Source organism: Impatiens glandulifera, chromosome 1 (genome assembly GCF_907164915.1).
Source record: "Impatiens glandulifera chromosome 1, dImpGla2.1, whole genome shotgun sequence".
NCBI classification, from domain to species: domain Eukaryota; kingdom Viridiplantae; phylum Streptophyta; class Magnoliopsida; order Ericales; family Balsaminaceae; genus Impatiens; species Impatiens glandulifera.
Window position 1 is genome coordinate 149,816,751 of NC_061862.1, and position 10,968 is coordinate 149,827,718.

Below are 10,968 nucleotides of genomic sequence, written 5' to 3' on the forward strand. Positions count from 1 at the left end.
AATTAAAATTAAAAAATAATATAAATTAAAAATAAATAAATTAAACATTATATTATATTTAAAAACAAAAATTTACTTATATATTTTTTAAAATTAAGAATTAGTATTTAATTTGTCCAAGGCGGTTAAAATTTAAAATTGAGAGTTTACGTAAAATCGTTTTAAATATATAAAATCGCATAATCTAGATTTTTACCCAAAATCGTAAAAATTTACATAAATTAATATTTATTTATATTAATAATAAAAATATAAATTTTAAAATAATATAAATTCAATTCATATATAAAAAAGTCAAAATAAATATTTAATACAAAAATTATATGTTTTAAAATATTGAACAAATTTAAATTTTGTAATATAAATATATTATCTATTCAAAAATTTCACCTGAAATTTAATTACTTATTTTTTTGAATGTATATATTAAAATAATAAATAATAAATAAAGTTAGAGTAATATATATATATATATATATATATTTAAAGATTATATTATTAATTTAAAAATCTTAATTTCACTCTTCTACTTTTCATTCTCTCTCAAGGACTCTTTTCTTCCATCAATAACAATGGCATTCCTTACCAGCTCACAGTTGATGGCCATCCTTACTTTCTATCCCCTTCATCGATTCATTTTTGTGTAGAATAGACAACTACCCTCATTTTCTTTGTACAACATAAGAATACATTTTCTAACCTAATCGTTTCTGCTTTAAGTCTTCACAATCTTTCATTTTGAAGTTTATAATTGTGCACGACAAAGGAGACGACTGACCGTGAAGAAGAGAGCCATCGATCAACCTGAATCGTATTAGGCCCGATTTAATACCTTTTGTCGCATCTATCTATGCCATATCAGGGTTTGTCTTCTGCTTTTTTTCGTCTCCACTTTTCGATTCTAAGATCCCCAATCGGAATCTATGAAGAAGAAGCTCGACACTCGTTTTTCCTTCTGTGAGTTATTTCCCTCCCTCAATCTCCTTCAATTTTATTTAGCCGCTTTATTTTGTACCTATGGATAGAGATTGTGGCTTTGGTTTGCTCATACATGTATTTTTTAGGTAAATTAATTATCGCTTTATCTGATTTTTTACTTCCATTGCGTCTGTTGTTTGACTGTTGTGAGGGTCTTCAATCAAGACATACTATTGGGATTAAACTTGAGGTTATTAGTTCAATTGGCTTGAACATAGGGTTTGGTTTGACTTTCTTGAGGATTGGAATTACGTAATATTTTTTCTTGCTTCTTTGACATCAATCAATCATGTGCGTATTGTCATGAATCCATTTCTCTTGCTTTGTGTGCTTTACGATAGTAGGCAGTAGTCGTTTCCTCATTTCCTTGTCCGCTTGACTCTGCATGTAATAGATATATGTCTCTCCTTGCCTTGGGTTTCTTCATGAATCCTTCAATGGAGACTTCTTTAACACTAGCTTACAATCATGGCTTGGCTGTATATTTTGTTTGATATACTACAACTGGCTTACATGAGAGGTTACATTGCAGCATTTCAATGTACTAGAGCATATGAGAAGAAAAATATGATGCTGGTTAGTTGCTACCATTATTTTTTTTTTGTCTACTTATGAAAAATTTGCTGTCAGACATGGTCACTGCTCTGGATTCTCGTTCATTCCATGTTGATTCATTGACATTGCATTATAAATTTCTTTAGAGACACTAGCCTTCTATCGATATGTGTCGTGTTAGGGAGAAAGAGATTTAACTAGAAACATCAATATCCCTGTTTTCATCTAATAAAAATTAAGCAAAGTCACTTACAGAATAAAGATGATAATTATTATAAGAAGAAACGGTAAACTTAATATGACTGAAAAGTGAAAAAAGTTTGAAGGAAAACAAATAACACTAGGAATTAGGATTATGCAAGTACGAGTGATCGAAGACCAATCATTGGTGATGTTGTATACTATGGAATTTGACTGATATCATTGAATTGAACTACTCGGATGAATTTAAGATTGTATTATTTAGATGTGATCATTCTAGCGGTAGAACTATCCAAACTCGATTCATAATTTCAGTTTAAATAATATGACATTGTCTTTTGAACTCTTGTCTGTTTTGTTACTTCATTAGGATTATGTTCATCAAGTAAAGCATGGTCTCTCTTTGTTCTCTCACTTATGTGTCTCTCATCTATCTTTTCAAACTTATGGATGTATCTTGTTGTGATTCACATGCCTAGAATTTCTGAGGAGGCCACTTGCTAACATTGTTAATGCTCTCATGACACTTGCGTTCATTAATGGATTGTTCTTCATTAATGGATTGTTCTGTTGCTACTTTATGCAAAATCAGTTTCAAGTAAATGTATATTGAGACTCTATATGTCCTTGTGTACAGTGAAATTGTTGAACGAAATTAAAGCTTCTTTGGGGTGGAGGGTGGTATATTCATGGGTAGGTGATGACCCATGTGGCGACGGTGATTTTCCACCTGGGTTTAAAGTTAAATGTTCTGCTGAGGGCAATTATAGTGTTGTCACAGAATTGTAAGTATCTACTTTTATTGGATATGATTAATAAGTTTCTTCAATACCCATGTGTAGGTGTGATACTATTTTTTCCTTGCTATCCTTAGTGTAGTAATCCTGCTCCCATGATAGTGAATATCATACGTGAACAACATCCAAATGGTGGATTATTATCATCTTTAATCAAAATGCAAACGTTCTTATATGAATGAAGAACTTTGCAAAATCTTAATACACTAGTTCTTGTATTCATAAACTCTTATTAACTTGTTTCCTTTGATTTGTAGGTGATTCTATAGTTTCTGATGTGCCAACAATATTAAATGTGAGGCAGAGTGGCAGCAGAAACATGTATTGATCCTTGATATTATTCTATGAATTGATGCTGAATCTTTAATTAGGTATCAGGTAATAAAATAGCGAGAGATGAAGGGCTCTCTAAAGACCTTAATTTCGAAAGTTTGATCCTTGATATTATTTTCCTCTTATATTATGAGTCGTCCTATAGTGTTTGTAATGGCAAGCAATGGAAACAGTTTTGTGAACTTTAATAAGTAATTGTTCTTGCAATGTCTAACTTTACATTATTTTTTGGGACTACATTCACCTAGTTGAACCTTAATACAGGGAGGCATATTTGGGTCCTCTAATTTAGAAAAGTTGATAGTATCAACTGAAGCAGTTTAGTCCATATATCATCTCAAACTGCAACTTCTATTAATCCTAATGAAAGCTTTGGACCTTGAAAGCCTCCTCCATTCATGATAAAAAGCCTTTTAGGTGATCAAGACTTTTTATTATGTTCTTGCATTTTCTGTATGGTTTCTTTTATGGTTATGGTTCCTTTGTCTTGTGTTATCTCTTCAAGAAAAGAGAAAAATAGTATACTGATGGTATGATCTTCAATGATATGCTATATTTGGCTAAAATATTTATTGCATAGGATAATTACATGCCTAATATTGTTGCAGGAAATGTTCATCTTGGCTATCTTCGTCAAGCATTTGAAGTTGTATCCTTAAATTATTTTCTTCATATTCTTGGAAAGTGAGATACTGAATAGTTCTGATTGTGAGTTTTTTTGGCAAATACTTTTTACTCTGCTCTTATTATTAGTTCACATATATTCTGAATGTTTCTTGGGTATGCTTTGCTCAAAACCACACCTTCATTATATGCTTTTGTCTTTCCAACTATATAACCTTTTATGGAAGTTTCACATCTGCTTTATTCATTAGAGTCCAGTTGCATATTATCAAAGTGTTTTGCGAACATTTGTCTTAGCATTTATTGCATCTTATGAAATTAGTCTTGAGGTAACTGTTTGTTTACGCTTAGTATGTGCTTACAAATATATGGTGAATTATTTTATCTTTTATATGTTTATTCATTCTCATTGGACCTATTTATCATTTTTCTGCAGTATGTGCAATATGGGATGGTATTTTTGATCTGGCGTTTGGCTTAAGGTTTGTATCTTGATAGCTGTAGAGAGGACCTTTTCATTATTGACTTAGTTGAATGGTATCATTTAACATGGTAATGACCTGTGATTTTATTAGTTACTGAATATGTTTATGTTTTTTGACTTAGTATGAAAAACTTTCATCTTAGTTTCTTTTCTCTTCTGTTTACATCTGAATCTTGTTTTTACGCTGCAAGCTAGTAGTTTGATGGGCACTGGTGGCTCACTACATGTTAAAAATTCTGGATTGGATGAGCTCATAGAAACTAACTTATGGTAAACTTAAACCAATTATTGTTTCCACATCTATGCAATTTATGTGTCTAATTTTTAAGGGTATGGTATTTTGTTAGATGATAGCTCTTTTTTTTCCTGCAGGGTAAATGTGGTTGCAACTATTTTCAGTTTGATAAAAACATATCGTCCTATGATAATTTTTCCTTCTTCCTTCTATGATAATCTGCATCTTGAGTGTACTTATTTCTTACCTTTCCTAGTATCTGACTTATAGTTATTAATTTCAAGGGAGAGGCTGACATGTTACCAAAATGTGAAGTTAGATTTCAAGGGAAAACCCAAACATGATGACATCTACACAGGTAATTCCTAGGATTGTATTTTAAAAAATTATCTTTGTATGATGTTAAAAAAATGCAGGAAATGAGCAGGAAATTGTGGTATTTCTTGTATTGGAGTCAGTAGTATTGATACTTTTGACAATTGATGTTAAATTATGTTGCAAACTGTGGAAAAAGAAGAAATTTAAAGGTGAATAAGAGCTTGTGAAGTTTCTGAAAAAACTGGTAAATCAAACTCCAAGAAGATTATGTGTGTGATATTATTCTAGTAGAGATCGTCAAGTGTGTTTGCTCAAGTGTAAAGATTGATCAAGATATGCTATAGAAATAAATCGTCAAAGGATCGTATAGGTAAAATGTAGTAAAGTTCTAAGAGACTTCTATATTATGGGAGCTAATTACTTGAAATTTAATGCATTTTATTTAAATAAATAGTTCATTAGTGGTAAGTTAACTAATTAATGTTCTTTTTATTTAATTATTTAAGTCTTATTTATTATATTTGAAATTTTGGTGTTTTTATTTAATTTATAAAAAAATAACATCTAAAATGAAAATAGAAAAAAAAACAAAATTTAAAATAATTCTTAAAAAAGTAGTTTAAAAATAAAATAGACTTTTGGCGACGTTTGTTTAATGTTGCCAACGCTTAAATAAGCGTTGTTAAAACTTTTGTCTTTCGGCAATGCTTGTACTGACGCTTAAATAAGCGTGGTAAAAACATGTGCCCATCTTGCTTCTGGCGACGCAAGAATAAGTGTCGGTAATATTTTTGGCGACGCTTTTAAAGGTTGGCAGAAGTCTTTTTAAGCGTCGCCGAAAGTCATTTTTGTTGTAGTGCTTCCCCCTTTTGACATTGAGGCACACCAAATTGAGCCTCAAAACCCTAAGCCCAATTCCACAGAATTTGATAAACCCTATAACTGCATTAAGTCTAGAGGGAACGGGAGAGTGAAAACATCGCTCATGAATACGTTATGAAAAGAATTCAAAACTTTAGAAATGGAGAATGGTGAGGCTATTAAAAAAATATTTCTTGTTATGGATATTGCTAATAGAATGCATAGCGATGAGAAATTGTGGAAAATGTTTTAAGAACTCTAACCATTACAAATTCGTGATTGTTACGCATTAGGTTATAAATGCCCCTAGCCTTTGAGAAATATTATTTAATGGTCTCACCCTTCTTCATTTTCAAAATCTTGAATTCCCTTCTCAGCGTATTTATGAACGATCTTTTCACTCTCTTGTTCCCTCCATACTTATTCTTAAGAAATTCTCAAATTACTTTAGTCAAGATTTTGTCCATCACCATCTCAAATTTAGCCATATCTAGAGCCAAAATAAGTAGTGTTTTAACTTGTAATCCTTTATTTTTGCACCTTTTAGTCTTGCATGTTGTCAGTTAACAGAACTTCGCTCTGTAAGTTTTCCATCATTTTCCTCTAATGGTCAGATCTGGTCATATCAAATGTGAATAAAAAAATACTTAAAGCAAAATAAGTATTTTTATTGTTAATTGGCCTTATATAACTTATGCAACTGATAATTAATCAAACTAACTTAAAATTAAGCAAATAAGATTTAGTTAATCATGTTTAAAAATAATCTTACTTAAATGACCAAGTTTTAACCTAAAATAAAATAACTCTTAATTAAAAACGTATCATATAAATATATTCATTTTATCTATAATTCATTACAATGTTGAACTCATATATGACTCCCAAAAATTATTTGTCATCACATTTACTATTGAGTTTCATAGCGGGATTACTTTTAATCACTCATAGAGAGTTGATTTTGTTATTTGAACAAATGATATGATTATGATCTGTATAATTTTCAAACATTGTTTCGATCCTTTTGATGAATAAAAAATTGATCTAAGAAACATAGAGTAAAATAGAAAACCTTTTTAAAAAATAAGGTAGTTTATGAATTAGGAATCCAACCTGTATTAATTAAACCCAATTCAACCAAAAATGTTTTGGATTGAGAACCTTATTCATTTCATCGACATAGGCTTTATGAGTGGTAAGATCGTCCATGGAGTTAAATATTTTTTCTCCTTCAATGGACATTTCATGCGAGGAAGCACTAATATCATTCGCAAAATCAATTTAGAATGCTTATGGTTTGATTATGCAACCCTAGACACTACAACAAAATAAGCTTTGGGTGACACATAATCGCCAACCCATATTAAGCGTCGGCAAAATTCAGAAAAAAAATGTTTTTCCCAACCTTTCAATATCTTTGACAACCCTTATTTTATTATTCGTTTAAAAACATTTATAAGCAAATAATTAGATAAACTTTTGTTTTAATATTTTATAATTGTATTTTATAATTTTTATTTTAAATTTTATTTTGTAATAATATAGACTATTATTTTTTTTTTAAATCAAATTATATACTTATTTTTATCTCAAGCCTAAAATTTATTAATATTTTGAGTTTATTAAATATAAATTCATTATTAATATTAAATTAATTAAATAGAATTAATACTCTATTAAATAAAATAAATTTTTTTAAATAAATAATATTATAAAATTATTTATAATTTCAAGTTAAATTTAATAAATTTATAATTCGGCTATTTTAATGGTATTGTGAATTTTGTATGGGCTTTTCTCAAATGATTTATAGGCTATTTCAATTGTGCCTTTTTAATGGATTTACTAATTTGGCCTTGCACAAATAAACTGAAAAGTTTAAAACAACTATTAATATTTTCTCTCAACTAGGTTTCTTTAATTTTGCCAACTAACATCATCATCCATCCGCGCCGCTTCGTCTTCCCCGGACACCATCTCTCTCCTTCAACTTTACACATCGAGATTCGGAGAAGAGCAAGAGGTTGATCTAAATTCTTCTAAGCTGCGAATTTCTGCATCAATGGATTTCATTTCTTTTATTAACAGACTTCTCTTCATTTCCGTCTTCATCCTCTCAACTTGGAAAGAGTAAGCTAGCTTCTTTCCCTTCTTTAATCAGATCCATCATGTTATGCTTTCGCTCTTCTTGTTTAAGCACGTTCTTTTCTCGATTCCTTAGTTTCATCTCATATTTTATTATTGCTTCGTAGTTTGTTGTTGGAAGATATAGATGAGATGAACTCTGCCTTCAAGAATATTGTTTAGCTAATTTTCGCTTATCATGATGCGAATTCTAATCAATAGATCTCGTTGGTGTAGTCGCGCATTTGTTTATTTTCATGTCCATTGATCGCTAATACTTGTAAAATAGATCTAATTTTTGTATGTTTTAGTTACCCTCTAGGGTGTATTCTTTTGTGATAAAATATAGTTTATATATATGATTGTTGTTTTGTTCAGTCTCTGTTGAAGATGAACATTGACTGTAATTTCTCAAATTTCATGGCTATGAAGGTCACGACCTAGGTTTATCTGATCTTCTTTAGTATATTTGTAACACAGCTTTGTAGATTTTCTTATCTAAGTTTTTATAAGTTGTTGATTCTGAAGGCAACAAAAGGAAAATGGTAGCCTTTTATATTTGTTAATATATTAGTATTCATCTTTCCCTGTAAGCAAATGGAAGATAATGATGATAAGATCCTTCTAATAAACCATTAATGTTGGCTCTCAAGGGTTTAGTGAATTTAGGGTTGATGGTGGACTAGCGGCCAAGACCCTGAAACCGAAGTTCAACATCTTCTTGAAGCATGCGACTGATCATATTGGTTTGAAAGTGTCAGATGTTGAAGTAATAATCAACTAGTTAGTCTGATATAAGATGGTTTTGAAAAGAAAAACGTAATTATTTTCTGATATGATTGTTCTTTTCTTTGACAGATCAAACATTTAATTGTAGCTTCAATTGTTATGAAGGGATTAGGAAGCTTTCTTTTCATCTTTGGGAGTTCAATTGGAGCCTATTTGCTGGTATGTAGTGGGTATAATCTTTTTCTTTTTTTATCAGAATTTGATATTGAATTCATCTCACAGTTTAGTTTTGTTTCAGCTTCTTTAAAAATTGATAGCCACTCCAATCTTGTACGACTTCTCCAACTACGATGATGATGACAGAAAAAATATGGGCAACTTTTTGTTAAGTTTACACAGGTACAAATAAGAGTCCATTTTCTCTTTAAGATTCAAGATAAGGACCATAATTGATGGCCATTTTTTTGTTTAGAGTCTGGCATTGTTTGGGGCAATACTGTTCTTCATCGGTATGAATAAAAGATCTTCATCACTCTATGTTCTTCCCATTTCGTGATTTGTAAGAATTCTCCCTTCATTTCATAAAATTTCTAACTATAGATCTGCATTTATCTATGTATTATCATTTATATTAAGTCGATTCGAGCTTTATCCATTTCCGATCTCAATTTCTCGATCTTATATGAATTAGAAATGTATATACCATAGGTTAAAATCAAATGATAAATTCTTCTCATGATTTGTGATAATTAAGTGTTTTTTGAACCGAATATGTCAACTGCTATTGATGTTCCTCCTAAAGGTGTATTTAATCTCGACCTATGTCGGTGAAATGAAATGCTATTGAACAAAGAACTGAAATCTTTGTCTTTCCTTAAGACTTGAACTACCATTGTTGGCTTAATCTTCTAGGTAACTTGTTTTCTTCACGATTCTCTGACTTCTCTCTATTGAACAAGCATTAATTATCATTTCTGAATTGATTTTTAGGATGGTGTTATTCTTGGATCTAATACCTGAGCTACTGAAGGACCAATTGTGGTTGATAAAAATTGTGAGAAAATTCATTACGTGGCTCCTAAAATCTATTGTTGTGGAGCTGGTATTGTGGCTGATACCGAGGCTGTTACAGGTGATGTTATAGTTTTCTATATGTTATTATGATAGCATCGATTTACAAAATGTTAAACGTCTTTTGTCGTTTCTATTGTCTTTTTAGATATGGTTAGTTCAGAGTTGAATTTACATCGATTCCATACTGGTCGTAATTCGAGAGTGGTGACTGCTCTTACATGGTTGAAAACTCGTCTTTTCGGGTATTAATATTATCTTGTTATTTGAATGTTTTTTGTTTAGATTAGTTTATAAACTTAGATTTGATGATTATTTAGTTACCAGGGATATCTCTCTACTTCTTTGGTTCTTGGTGGAGTTGTTATTACTGGTCCACATTTACACATTGTGAGTTATATCTACAGAACTGGATGCAAAAAGACTCAGCGAGTGAACTCAACGCAACGGAAAAAAACGGAGCAGATTTGACTCGGCACAACTTTCTCTTTTAGAAAAGATCTCAGTGACTCCCCATAAACAAAGACTTAAGAATATAAAAAGAAGACACTGAATGTTGAAAGCGAGAATGCACAACCTCATGGGCAAAGGAAGTGCAGGTCAAGCGAGGAAAGAAATAAGAGAAGAGCTACTACCAGTCAGGTAATTTTAGTGAATTGGCCTGAACCACCTCTTGGGCGAGTTTTTCTTGATGTTCAGTGGGGTGGTGGTCCACGACGTACTAGCATTTCTTTTTTTCAAGCTTATCTCTTTCAGCAACTGAACGGGTGGGCTTTCCTTGTGTAACCTATGAATTATATAAGAAAATGTTATTTTTATGCAATAATGGGTTTGCAGATTTATCCCCATAGATCAACCAATACTCTTCCATTTGCTACGATGAGTTCTGGTTCACTTGCTGCTATGGCGATATTTGAACGAAATATTGTGAAGGTCTTACTATAAGTAAGATTCTGTTATCGCTTATTAAAAAAATAGTCATTTGAATTATTTTTCCTGATTATGGCCTTCGGTCCTCAGAAGGAGGATGGGGTCAAGTTGGTAACTAAGGCTATTTGCTCTAATATATTCAATGACTTGGGCATTGGAAGCAATGTTGATGTTTGTGTGATCACAAAGGTTAGTTCACTTTCTCACTTTGTTTTAGGAGACGGACAAAGATGACCATTTTTACCATTTTGAAGAAACACTTTCTTAATGTTAGTTATTTTAAGTTTTATATTAGACATCTAGAGTTTGTTTGATATTATATGAAGGATAATTTTTTGATAGTTTGGTTGATAATGAAGTGAATTATGATGGGCCCTAATATTTGATTGTGTACGATCTTTGCAGGGACAAACAACGTATTTAAGAAACCATCTAGCGCCTAATCCTCGTACTTATGTTAGGGAAAAAGGCTATACCTTCTCCAAGAAGACTAGTTAGTAAACCTCATTTATTCTGATTTATTATTCTACATGCCTGCATCATGTGTTTTAGGAGAAAATGTTTCTTCATGTTTGTAGTGCATGTCTTAGTCATACTCCTTTTTCTTTCTTTGAAAATAAATTATTTCGTTACTTGTGATAAAATACGAAAGTAGAACCAAACATGACATTAACTATGACTATTTTCTTGTTTTCAATTATCTGGATTCTTTTGCTTTCTAATTTATG

General features: G+C 31.0%; 2 pseudogenes; both read left to right on the plus strand.

The window, feature by feature from the left end:
- Window positions 1–8,147: 8,147 nt before the first annotated feature.
- On the plus strand, window positions 8,148–8,795 carry LOC124910619 (annotated as a pseudogene).
- A 231-nt stretch (window positions 8,796–9,026) lies between these two features.
- Window positions 9,027–10,738, plus strand: LOC124910630 (annotated as a pseudogene).
- Window positions 10,739–10,968: the final 230 nt, after the last annotated feature.